This window comes from Hypanus sabinus, unplaced genomic scaffold (genome assembly GCF_030144855.1).
Source record: "Hypanus sabinus isolate sHypSab1 unplaced genomic scaffold, sHypSab1.hap1 scaffold_61, whole genome shotgun sequence".
In the NCBI taxonomy this organism is placed as follows: Eukaryota; Metazoa; Chordata; class Chondrichthyes; order Myliobatiformes; family Dasyatidae; genus Hypanus; species Hypanus sabinus.
Genome location: NW_026781466.1, coordinates 1,009,007 through 1,019,227, shown reverse-complemented (window position 1 = coordinate 1,019,227; position 10,221 = coordinate 1,009,007). Strand labels below are relative to the sequence as shown.

General features: G+C 45.2%; 1 protein-coding gene across 1 annotated transcript in view; it reads right to left on the bottom strand.

The window, feature by feature from the left end:
* Positions 1–902: 902 nt before the first annotated feature.
* The window catches only part of LOC132389607 (zinc finger protein 235-like), a 106,575-nt gene continuing 97,256 nt past the window's right edge, over positions 903–10,221 (bottom strand). The window contains exon 5 of the transcript XR_009510618.1: positions 903–923. The gene's annotated coding sequence lies outside the window, so the exon portion shown is untranslated. The remainder of the gene's footprint in view (positions 924–10,221) is intronic.

Below are 10,221 nucleotides of genomic sequence, written 5' to 3'. Positions count from 1 at the left end.
CATGTACAATTTGTTACTTCAGGTGTCACACAGGCACAAACCTATAAAACTACCAGCAACAATTGAACACACTTGGGAGTAGGGTTTTGCAGTGAATAAACACTATTTTAGTGGTAACTACTAATAATGGTGAACTTAAACCAGATAATCCAAGGGTTAGCAATGTTATGCATATATAGGTGTAAATACAGGTTTCCCCCTGTATCTAAAGCTAGAGCGTTGCTATGAAACCATTTGTAAGCCGAAATGTCATGAAGCGAAGAAGCAATCACCATTAATTTAAATGGGAAAAGATTGTGGATGTTCCCAGGCCCAAAGAATAACCCACCAAATCATACCAAATAGCACATAAAACCTAAAATAACACTAACCTATAGTAAAAGTTGGAATGATATGATAAGTATACACACTATATAAAGTAGAAATATTGTATGTACGGTGTAGTTTCACTGAAAATCCAGAAGATAGTGAACTGAAATTGATTTGGAGAGAAAAAAAATCGGCACGTGCACGCATGCGTACACAACTGCCGCACAAGGCTTCACGGTCACGGTAGTCTTTCTCAGGGTAAACTCACGTATAAAGCAGGCATCATCTTTATCGTAAAAGCGAAAATCCTCTTTGGTTAGAAAAAACAGGTACTAACGTAGGTCTTTCATAACAGTGAGCTGTTGTAAAGTGAACGTCCGAAAAACGGGAGCCACCTGTATATAAAATCCAAAACCTAGGTGGTAAACGATATAGTCAATAGACAATAGGAAATAGGTGCAGAAGTACACCATTCGGCCCCTCGAGTCTGCACCGCCAGTCTTACGATGATGTGGTAGATTCAATTTAGTTCACAAGATTGGAGGGGAAGGGAGGGAGGGAAGGAGAGGGCGAGGGTGAGGGAGATGTAATCCAAGTAAACAGGTGTTGTCGACCTTTTCCAATGCCCATCAAGTTAGCCAGACGTGACCAACTCAAGAGCACCTTCTTCAAGAGAAAGTCTACCAACCCAAGCAAGGGTTAGACTCACCGGTAGATCCCACAGGGTCGCTCTTACACGCACTAACAGCCACAGATCGATTCTTTATCAATCCTCAGATCCCACCCTTGTGGGTACCAGAAACTCCAACTAGCAGAAACTTTCACCACTAGCCTTCGTGCGTCCACGTGTCCTGCGAGTAAAGCAGTTACGTGTGTTTAAATACCATTGTGCTGAACAGCATCTGTCCATCACGTAGCTCCGCCCCCTCTCTCTGTAAGAAGTCGCTTGCTTGTTCTGTGTCGGTAAAGGATCATTCTGACCTTGCTTAACCACACAGAACATAAACATTAGCTGGTCACCATAGCAACCCAGCACTTCTGCAGAAATCCAACAGCGTGTCCAAAGTCAGTCTCGGTTCTCTTTGCATTTTAAAGAGACAGTTCACAGAAAGGGGACACATCACTCAGTATCCACCTAAACGAGATTATTCAGTTTGGCCAGACTGGGGTGGGCAGGCTATAACCCCCTCTGTTAAGCTGCCAGCAGAACTGAGAGCTACATAAGATTAGATGACTGAGTGAATCGCTTCCTACATTCACAGCCGGTGAATGGCCTCTCCCCAGTGTGAACTCAGTGATGCACACTGGTTGATTTGGCTGAGAGAATCTTTTCCCAAAGACTGAGCAGATCGGTCTCTACCCAGTGTGAAGTCGCTGGTGTGCCTTTAGGATGGATGACTGAGTGAATCCTTTCCCACAGTCTGAGCAGGTGAACGACCTCTCACCAGTGTGAACTCGCTGATGTATCTTCAGATGGGATGACGAAGTGAAACCCTTCCCACAGTCTGAGCAGGTGAATGGCCTCTCACCAGTGTGAACTCGCTGATGTATCTTCAGATGGGATGACGAAATGAATCCCTTCCCACAGTCTGAGCAGGTGAACGGCCTCTCACCAGTGTGAACTCGCTGATGTATCTTCAGATGGGATGACGAAGCGAATCCCTTCCCACAGTCTGAGCAGGTGATTGGCCACTCTCCAGTGTGAACACCCTGGTGTGCCTTCAGTTGAGATAACTGAGTGAATCCTTTCCCACAGTCTGAGCAGGTGAACGGCTTCTCTCCAGTGTGAACTCGCTGATGTATCTTCAGATGGGATGACGAAGTGAATCCCTTCCCACAGTCCGAGCAGGTGATTGCCCACTCTCCGGTGTGAACTCCCTGGTGTGCCTTCAGTTGAGATGACTGACCGAATCCTTTCCCACAGTCTGAGCAGGTGAACGGCTTCTCTCCAGTGTGAACTCGCTGATGTACCTTCAGATGGGATGAGCAAGTGAATCCCTTCCCACAGTCCGAGCAGGTGATTGCCCACTCTCCGGTGTGAACTCCCTGGTGTGCCTTCAGTTGAGATGTCTGAGTGAATCCTTTCCCACAGTCTGAGCAGGTGAACGGCCTCTCTCCAGTGTGAACTCGCTGATGTATCTTCAGATGGGATGACGAAGCAAATCCCTTCCCACAGTCTGAGCAGGTGAATGGCCTCTCTCCAGTGTGAACTCGCTGATGTACCTTAAGTTGAGGTAATTCGGAGAATCCCTTCCCGCAGTATGAGCAGGTGAACGGCCACTCTCCGGTGTGAACTGACTGGTGTTTCAGTAACTTATATGACGAAGTGAATCCTTTCCCACAGTCTGAGCAGGTGAATGGCCTCTCCCCAGTGTGAACTGACTGGTGTCTCAGTAAGTGAGCTGATGAAGTGAATGCCTTGCCACAGTCCGAACAGGTGAATGGCTTCTCCCCAGTGTGAATTCTTTGGTGTACCTTCAGTTGAGATGACTGAGCGAATCCCTTCCCACAGTCTGAGCAGTTGAATGGCCTCTCTCCGGTGTGAACTCGCTGATGTATCTTCAGTAGAGATGATTCAGTGAATCGTTTCCCACAGTCTGAGCAGGTGAATGGCCTGTCCCCAGTGTGAACTGACTGGTGTCTCAGTAACTGAGATGACTGAGTGAATCGTTTCCCACAGTCCGAGCAGGTGAACAGCCGCTCCCGAGTGTGAACTCGCTGGTGAGCCATTAGGTCAGATGACCGAGTGAATCCTTCTCCACAAATTCAGCAGTTGACCAGCCTCTGCCCAGTGTGAACTGACTGGTGTGTCCACAGGTGGGAAGACCAACTGAATCTCTTCTCACTCACAGGAGAGGTGAATGGCCTTGCCCAGTGTGAACTGACTGGTGTGTACACAGATGGGAAGACCAACTGAATCTCTTCTCACTCACAGGAGAGGTGAATGGCCTTGCCCAGTGTGAACTGACTGGTGTGTACACAGATGGGAAGACCAACTGAATCCCTTCTCACTCACAGGACAGGTGAATGGCCTTGCCCAGTGTGAACTCGCTGATGTACCTTCAGTTGAGATGACCAAGTGAATTCATTCCCACCGTCTGAGCAGATGAATGGGCTCCCCTCCATGTAAACTAACGGGCATGCCAGTTGGTCAGATGATCGAGTGAATCCCTCCTGACAGTCTAAGCAGGAAGGATGATTGACTGAAACCCTTGCTCCACTTCTTAAATATCTGGACAGAGACAGCAAAACTGGTGTGTTGTGTTCGAGATTCCCATACTCAAATTCCTTGCCATTTTTAACCTGTAAAAAGATTTACAAAATCCATCAATGGGTTTCGGACAACATTTCAGATGAGATTACTTGAGTGTCAAGGTGGGAGCTGGCATCACACTGTTACAGTGAATTTTAACCCAAGTTGGAGAGAGAAATCACCTCCTGACTGAGCAGAGTGCTGGTATCTGGAAGACCATCAAACTCTCTGATGCTCTTCCTGTCTCTATAAGAATGGGGCATTTCTGCCATCTCCAATCTGTGACCTGGCTCAGTTTGACTCTCTCCATTGGTATTATTCTGTGTTCCCACTGAGCTGCATGGGTTCCTGGCCCCAAAGTAACTGAAACACTCTCACACAAGTAGCCTGCAATCCGTTCCATGCACCCACAACCCACAAATAAAGTTACCCCTGACATACCCTCCGTATCAACTTTCAAGCACCTTAAAACTAAGCTCCCTCACGTTAGCCATTTCAGCCCTGGGGTAAAAACCTCTGGCTATCCACACGATCAGTGTCCCTCATCATCTTATACATCTGAAAAAGACTCTAAACATAACAAAGATATTATACATTTCTTTGAGGATTTGTTGGGAATAGACAACGTTATGACAGTATAGATAGGGTACAGGTAAGCAGCTTTTTCCACTGAGGATGGGTGCGATGACAACCATAGGTCATGGGTAAGCGGGGAAGTGAAAATTTAATGGGAACATTTGGAAAAGCTCTTTACTGAAATGGTCGTGAGAGCGTGCAGTGAGATGCCAGCACAAGTGGTGAATATGAGCTCGGTTTCATCATTTAAAAGAAGTTTGGATGGGAGCCTGGATGGTAGGGGTTCGGCGGGCGATGGTCCCGGTGCAGTTAGTTGCATTAGACAGTTTGTTTGTTTGGCATTGACTGGATTGGGCAAATAGCCTGTTTCCGTACTGAACTTCTCCATGTTTCTATGACAGAGAAGCTGGCCAAACTTGTTTGGAAGGGAAAGATAGGAGTGACAACAGAGCAGCAATGGCTGGAGTTTCTGGGAGCAATTCGGGAGCTGAGTGATCGATACATCCCAAAGAAGTGGAAGCATTGTAAAGGCAGGAAGACACAACTGTGGCTGAAAAGAGAAGCCAAAGCCAACATAAAAGCCAAAGAGAGGGCAAACAAAAGAGCAAAGACTATTGGAAGCTTTTAGAAACCAACAGAAGACGACTAAAAATAAGTCTGATGAGCTTGGGGGTGGAATTATGATACTGTTGTCATTAATGAGTCTTGGTAGCACCCAACAGTCTGAGGCATTTAGAGGAACAAAATATCGGGGGCCTCAATATCTCTTGAAAACCAAGGTTCCCTGCACCAGTTACCTTTCAGCATACAAACTCTACATTCTCAAAAATGTCACTTCTGAAGGCCTCCCACTTACCAAGTACTCCTTTGCCAGAAAACGGCCTGTCCCAAACCACACTTGTCAGGTCCTTTTGACACCATCAAAACTGACCTTTTATCCCCTCTGTTCTGTTCCCCTAACTAACGAATCCCCTATCACCTGTTTGACTTTCCTCTGCCAGGTAATCCCTCCATCCCCAACAGTTTGTAAAGCGGCCCACCTGGCTGTTGTGTGGGATGGCAACAAGAGTACTCTGCGATGGCTATTTAACTTCATTCCCCTTCATGTCTCTCAACCAGTTTCCTGTGTCCTGCACCTTAGGTGTACTCACCTCTCTTCATGTCATATCTATCACCCCCCCAACTGCTGGATGATCCAAAATTCATCCGTTTTCAGCTCCAACTCCTCAAAGTGCAGCTGGGTGCACATCTTGTAGGTGAGGGTGTCAGGGACACTGGAGTTCTCCACAACAATGTCCCCTCTAATTTGTAATCACCAGTGTGCACAGAAATCTTGTACTGTGCATTCTTTTACCCAGTGACGACATGTGCACTGCGAATTTTATATAGAGAGGTATTCATTTTAACAGCCAGCAAATCACTGTCTGTAAGAACTGTGATCTCCTCTGGGCTCGATCCAGTTCATCTGCCCTCTCACACCATGTCACAGGCCTGTAACGGGTAATGAAGGATTTTCTCACCAGTGCTTTTACACATTGTCCATAAGTGGTTTGCTTGCTAAATTACACTTTAAAAAGTCAGATTTCCAAATATCACTCCAATTCTTCCCTCTTGTAAACTCTCCAACAACTTTTGCATCACCAAAATGCAAACAGGCATCACTAGTTTCTGTATTGTACATAAATATTTCCCCTGAACCCTCCCCCAATGACTGACGGTGGTGAACTCAGTGAATGAAATCCCAATGAATATGAAGGGAAGGGCAGTAGTCTGTCTTACTGGAGTCTGGCACATTTGTGAGGTGAAAGCTACTTGTTGCCCAGGGCAAAGGTTTTTGATATTATTATCTTCCAGAGAGAATGGGACAAAACATGTCGTCACGGGTAGAAAAGTCCAGAACAAGAGGAGGTGGAACAAGCAACACACACAAAATACTGGAGGAGCTCAGCAGGCCGGGCAGCATCTACGGAAAAGAGTACTAATGCTGAGTTCCTCCGGCATTTTGTGTGTGTTGCTTGGAATTCCAGCCTCTGCAGATTTTCTCCTGTCAGTGATCGGAGGTAGAACAAAGGCGAATTTCTCAACTGGTGATGTAAAAGATTTTGTTCCCTTTCTCCGAGTTCCTAATCCTTGCATTTAGATAGCTGGAGCTCAGCTCTGTCTGAGAGATCCATCGGTTCCCATTCCCTCATCAGCCGGGAGCTCCTCGGGGCCCGTGTACGGATCGTGAGGCTGAGAGAGGGAAGAGAGCAGGACTGTCCCGGGATTGCGGACTGTGATGTCCGGATTTCACAGGAATCGTTCTGAAGTCGGTGTTTCAGAGAAAAACACGGAGAATCACTCTTACCTCCATCCGACATTTTCAAGGCCTTCAGTGTACTATGCGCATGCGTGATACTCGGGGACGTCCTCAGCCTGACGCCTGCGCATTTCATCGGTGCCTCAACGACGGCGAAATTTTAAACTCATGGCCCTATGGGTAATCACGGTGCCATTAAAGATTTGTGCAGTTACCGGTTCAAGGTCTATACCTTATTTTTTTCGTGTGTATCGAAAAATCTGCAGCTGTTTTAACGCAGAAAGCGGCTCCCATAAGCAATATACTCAATATCAACGCGTATCTAATGCCAAAGTAAAATGCAGTTATAAAACACAGGAGATTCTGCAGTTGCTTGGAATACAGAGACGCACACACACAAAATGCTGGAGGAACTCTGCAGTTCAAGCAGCAACTAAGCAGCGGAGTACACAGGCTAGGCATGCTGAAAGGGCTCGGTGTAAACGTTGTCTTTTTATTCCTCTTCACAATTGCTGTCTGTTGATTTCCACCAGTATTTTGCAGAAATTAACCACCTTTTTTTTTGATCAACCAGTTTCCAAATGCTTCTAATCTTTCTTTTGTAGCCAAATCCAGCTGGTCTGATTCCTCCTCCTCGTAAACTCTGGACCCCATCTCTCTTTGCAGCCCCAAAGCCTGACTCAATCTGGCAACTCTTTGGTTTCTGACTCTGCACCATCGAAGATTCACTCGCTAGTCTGCTGTCAGACTTCAGAGGTGCATTGTGTTACGAGACCCCAGGTTCGTTTACTGTGAGTGTCACGTTGAGTGCCTGAGTGAGGCGGGTCAGTGACGTGAAACACATAGGGGGAGGGAGGGAGGGAGAGGGGAAGGGGTAGAGGAGGGAGGGGGAGGGAGAGGAGGGAGGGGGAGGGAGAGGAGGGAGAGGAGAGATGGGGAGGAAAGGGGGGAGGGAATGTCAAAACCACAGTGAGCTCATCGTCTTATTCAGACTGGAGAAATTCATGCGGGTGTATAAGATGATGAGAGGCATTGGTCGTGTGGATAGCCAGAGGCTTTTTCCCAGGCTGAAACGGCTAACACGAGGGGGAATAGGTTTAAACTGCTTGGAAGTAGGTACAGAGGAGATATCAGAGCTAAGGTTTTTTTTAAGCAAACAGTGGTGTGTGTGTGTGTGGAATGCACTGTCAGCAATGGTGGTAGAGGCGGATACAATAGGGTCTTTTAAGAGACTCTGAGATAGGTACATGGAGCTTAGGAAAATAGATTTCTATGATTCTGTGAAATTCAACGCAAATCTCCTATTCCACGGAGTGGTGACTAATTGCAACCTGACACCTCAGGGAGTGTGAGAGGGGAACGGCAGGGGTAGATTTTGATATCCGGATATGGAACAGAAACATGGGCAGGAACCAGATGGGCCGACTGGACTTTGTAGCATCCATAGTGAGTGCAGTGGAGACAGTAAGTACCTGAAACACGGGATTTGATACAAAACTGATTTATCTTTCACAGGTCCTCAATATTAATCACCAGTCTAGTTTAAGGCTAACATCAGCCTTACAGACTCCTCCAAGGCTCAGTGACCAGGGTTCAGTCCTGGGTGCGATGAGCAGCCGCAAAAACTGCAGAATTTGACAGTAACAGTCCCTCGTGAACCTGCAGCTGCCTTCAGTTACTGTGATGGTTAAACATTTAACACAGATATGATTTGAACTTCCTCCCTGATGTAGGAGGGTTCATACCGAAGATGTAGGGGAGAAGGAAAACAAAAAGATAATAAAGTTGTGTGCACCGTTAGGGATAAGCAGAGAGGAAGAGGTGGAGAGTTTCTTAAATGCATTTATTTTAATGCTAGGAGCATTGTAAGAAAGGTGGATGAGGTTAGAGCATGGATTGATACCTGGAAATATGATGTTGTAGCTATTAGTGAAACATGTTTGCAGAAGGGGTGTGATTGGCAACTAAATATTCCTAGATTTCGTTGCTTCAGGTGTGATAGAATCGGAGGGGCAAGAGGGGAAGGCGTTGCATTGCTTGTCCAAGAAAATATCAGGGCGGTGTTTTCACTGGATAGATTAGAGGGCTCGTCCAGGGGGACTATTTGTGTGGAATTGAGGAATGGGAAAGGTGTAGTAACACTTATAGGGGTGTATCATAGACCACCTAATGGGGAGCGAGAATTGGATGAGCAAATTTGTAAGGAGATAGTAGTTATTTGTAGTAAGCACAAGGTTGTGATTGTGGCAGATTTTAATTTTCCACACATAGACTGGGAAGCCCATTCTGTAAAACGGCTGCATGGTTTTGAGTTTGTAAAATGTGTGCAGGATAGTTGTTTGCAGCAATACATAGAGATACCAACTAGAGAAGTGGCAGTGTTGGATCTCCTGCTGGGAATGAGATAGCTCAGGTGACGGAGGTATGTGTTCGGGACCACATAGTGTCCAGTGATCACAATACCATTTGTTCCAAAATAATTATGGAGAAGGATAGGACTGGAAACAGGGTTGAGATTTTTGATTGGAGAAAGGCTAACTTTCAGGAGATGCAAAAAGATTTAGGAGTGGATTGGGACAATTTGTTTATGGGAAGGATATAATAGAGAAATGGAGGTCATTTAAAGGTGAAATTTTGAGGGTACAGAATCTTTATGTTCCTATTAGGTTGAAAGGAAAGGTTGAAAGTTCGAGAGGGCCATGGTTTTCAAGGGATATTGGAAACTTGGTTTGGAAAATGACAGAGATCTATAATAAATATAGGCAGCATGGAGCAATTGTGGTGCTTGGGGAATATAAACAATGTAAAAAGAATCTAATATAAAGAATGTAAAAATGTAAAAATAAATTAGAAAAGCTAAAAGAGGATATGAGGCTGCTTTGGCAAGTAAGGTGAAAATGAATCCAAAGGGTTTCTACAGTTAAGTTAATAGCAAAAGGATAATGAGGGATAAAATTGGTCCCTTAGAGAATCAGAGTGGACAGCTATGTGTGTAGCCAAAAGGAGTGGGGGAGGTTTTGAAAATTTTATTTTCATCAGTATTCACTTAGGAGAATTATATTGAATTGTGTAAGGTAAGGGAAACAAGTAGGGTAGTTATGGAAACTAAGATGATTAACGAAGAGGAAGTACTAAAGCTTTTAAAGAATATAAAAGTGGACAAGTCTCCGGTCCTGATAGGATATTTCCTAGAACCTTGAGGGAAGTTAGTGTAGAAATAGCAGGGACTCTGACAAAAATATTCCTAATGTCATTTGAAAGGGGGATGGTGCCAGAGAATTGGCGTATTGTTGTTCTATTGTTTAAAAAGGTATCTCAGAGTAAACCTAGCAATGATGGGCCTGTAAGTTTGACATCAGTGGTGGGTAAATTAATGGAAAATATTCTTAGATATGGTATATATAACTATCTGATTAGACAGGGTCTGTTTAGGAACAGTCAACATGGATTTGTGTGTGGAAGGTCATGTTTGATAAAACATATTGAACTTTTTGAAGTGGTTACTAGGAAAGTTGACAAGGATAAAGCAGTGGATGTTGTCTGTATGGACTTCAGTGAGGCCTTTGACATGATTCCACATGGAAGGTTAGTTAGGAAGGTTCAATCATTAGGTATTAATTTTGAAGTAGTAAAATGGATTTATCAGTGGCTAGATGGGAGAGTAATGGTGGATAACTGTTTGTCCGGTTAGAGGCCGGTGACTAGTGGTGTGCCTCTGGGATCTGTACTGGGTCTAATGTTGTTTGTTATATACATTAATGATCTGGATGATGGGGCGGTAAAT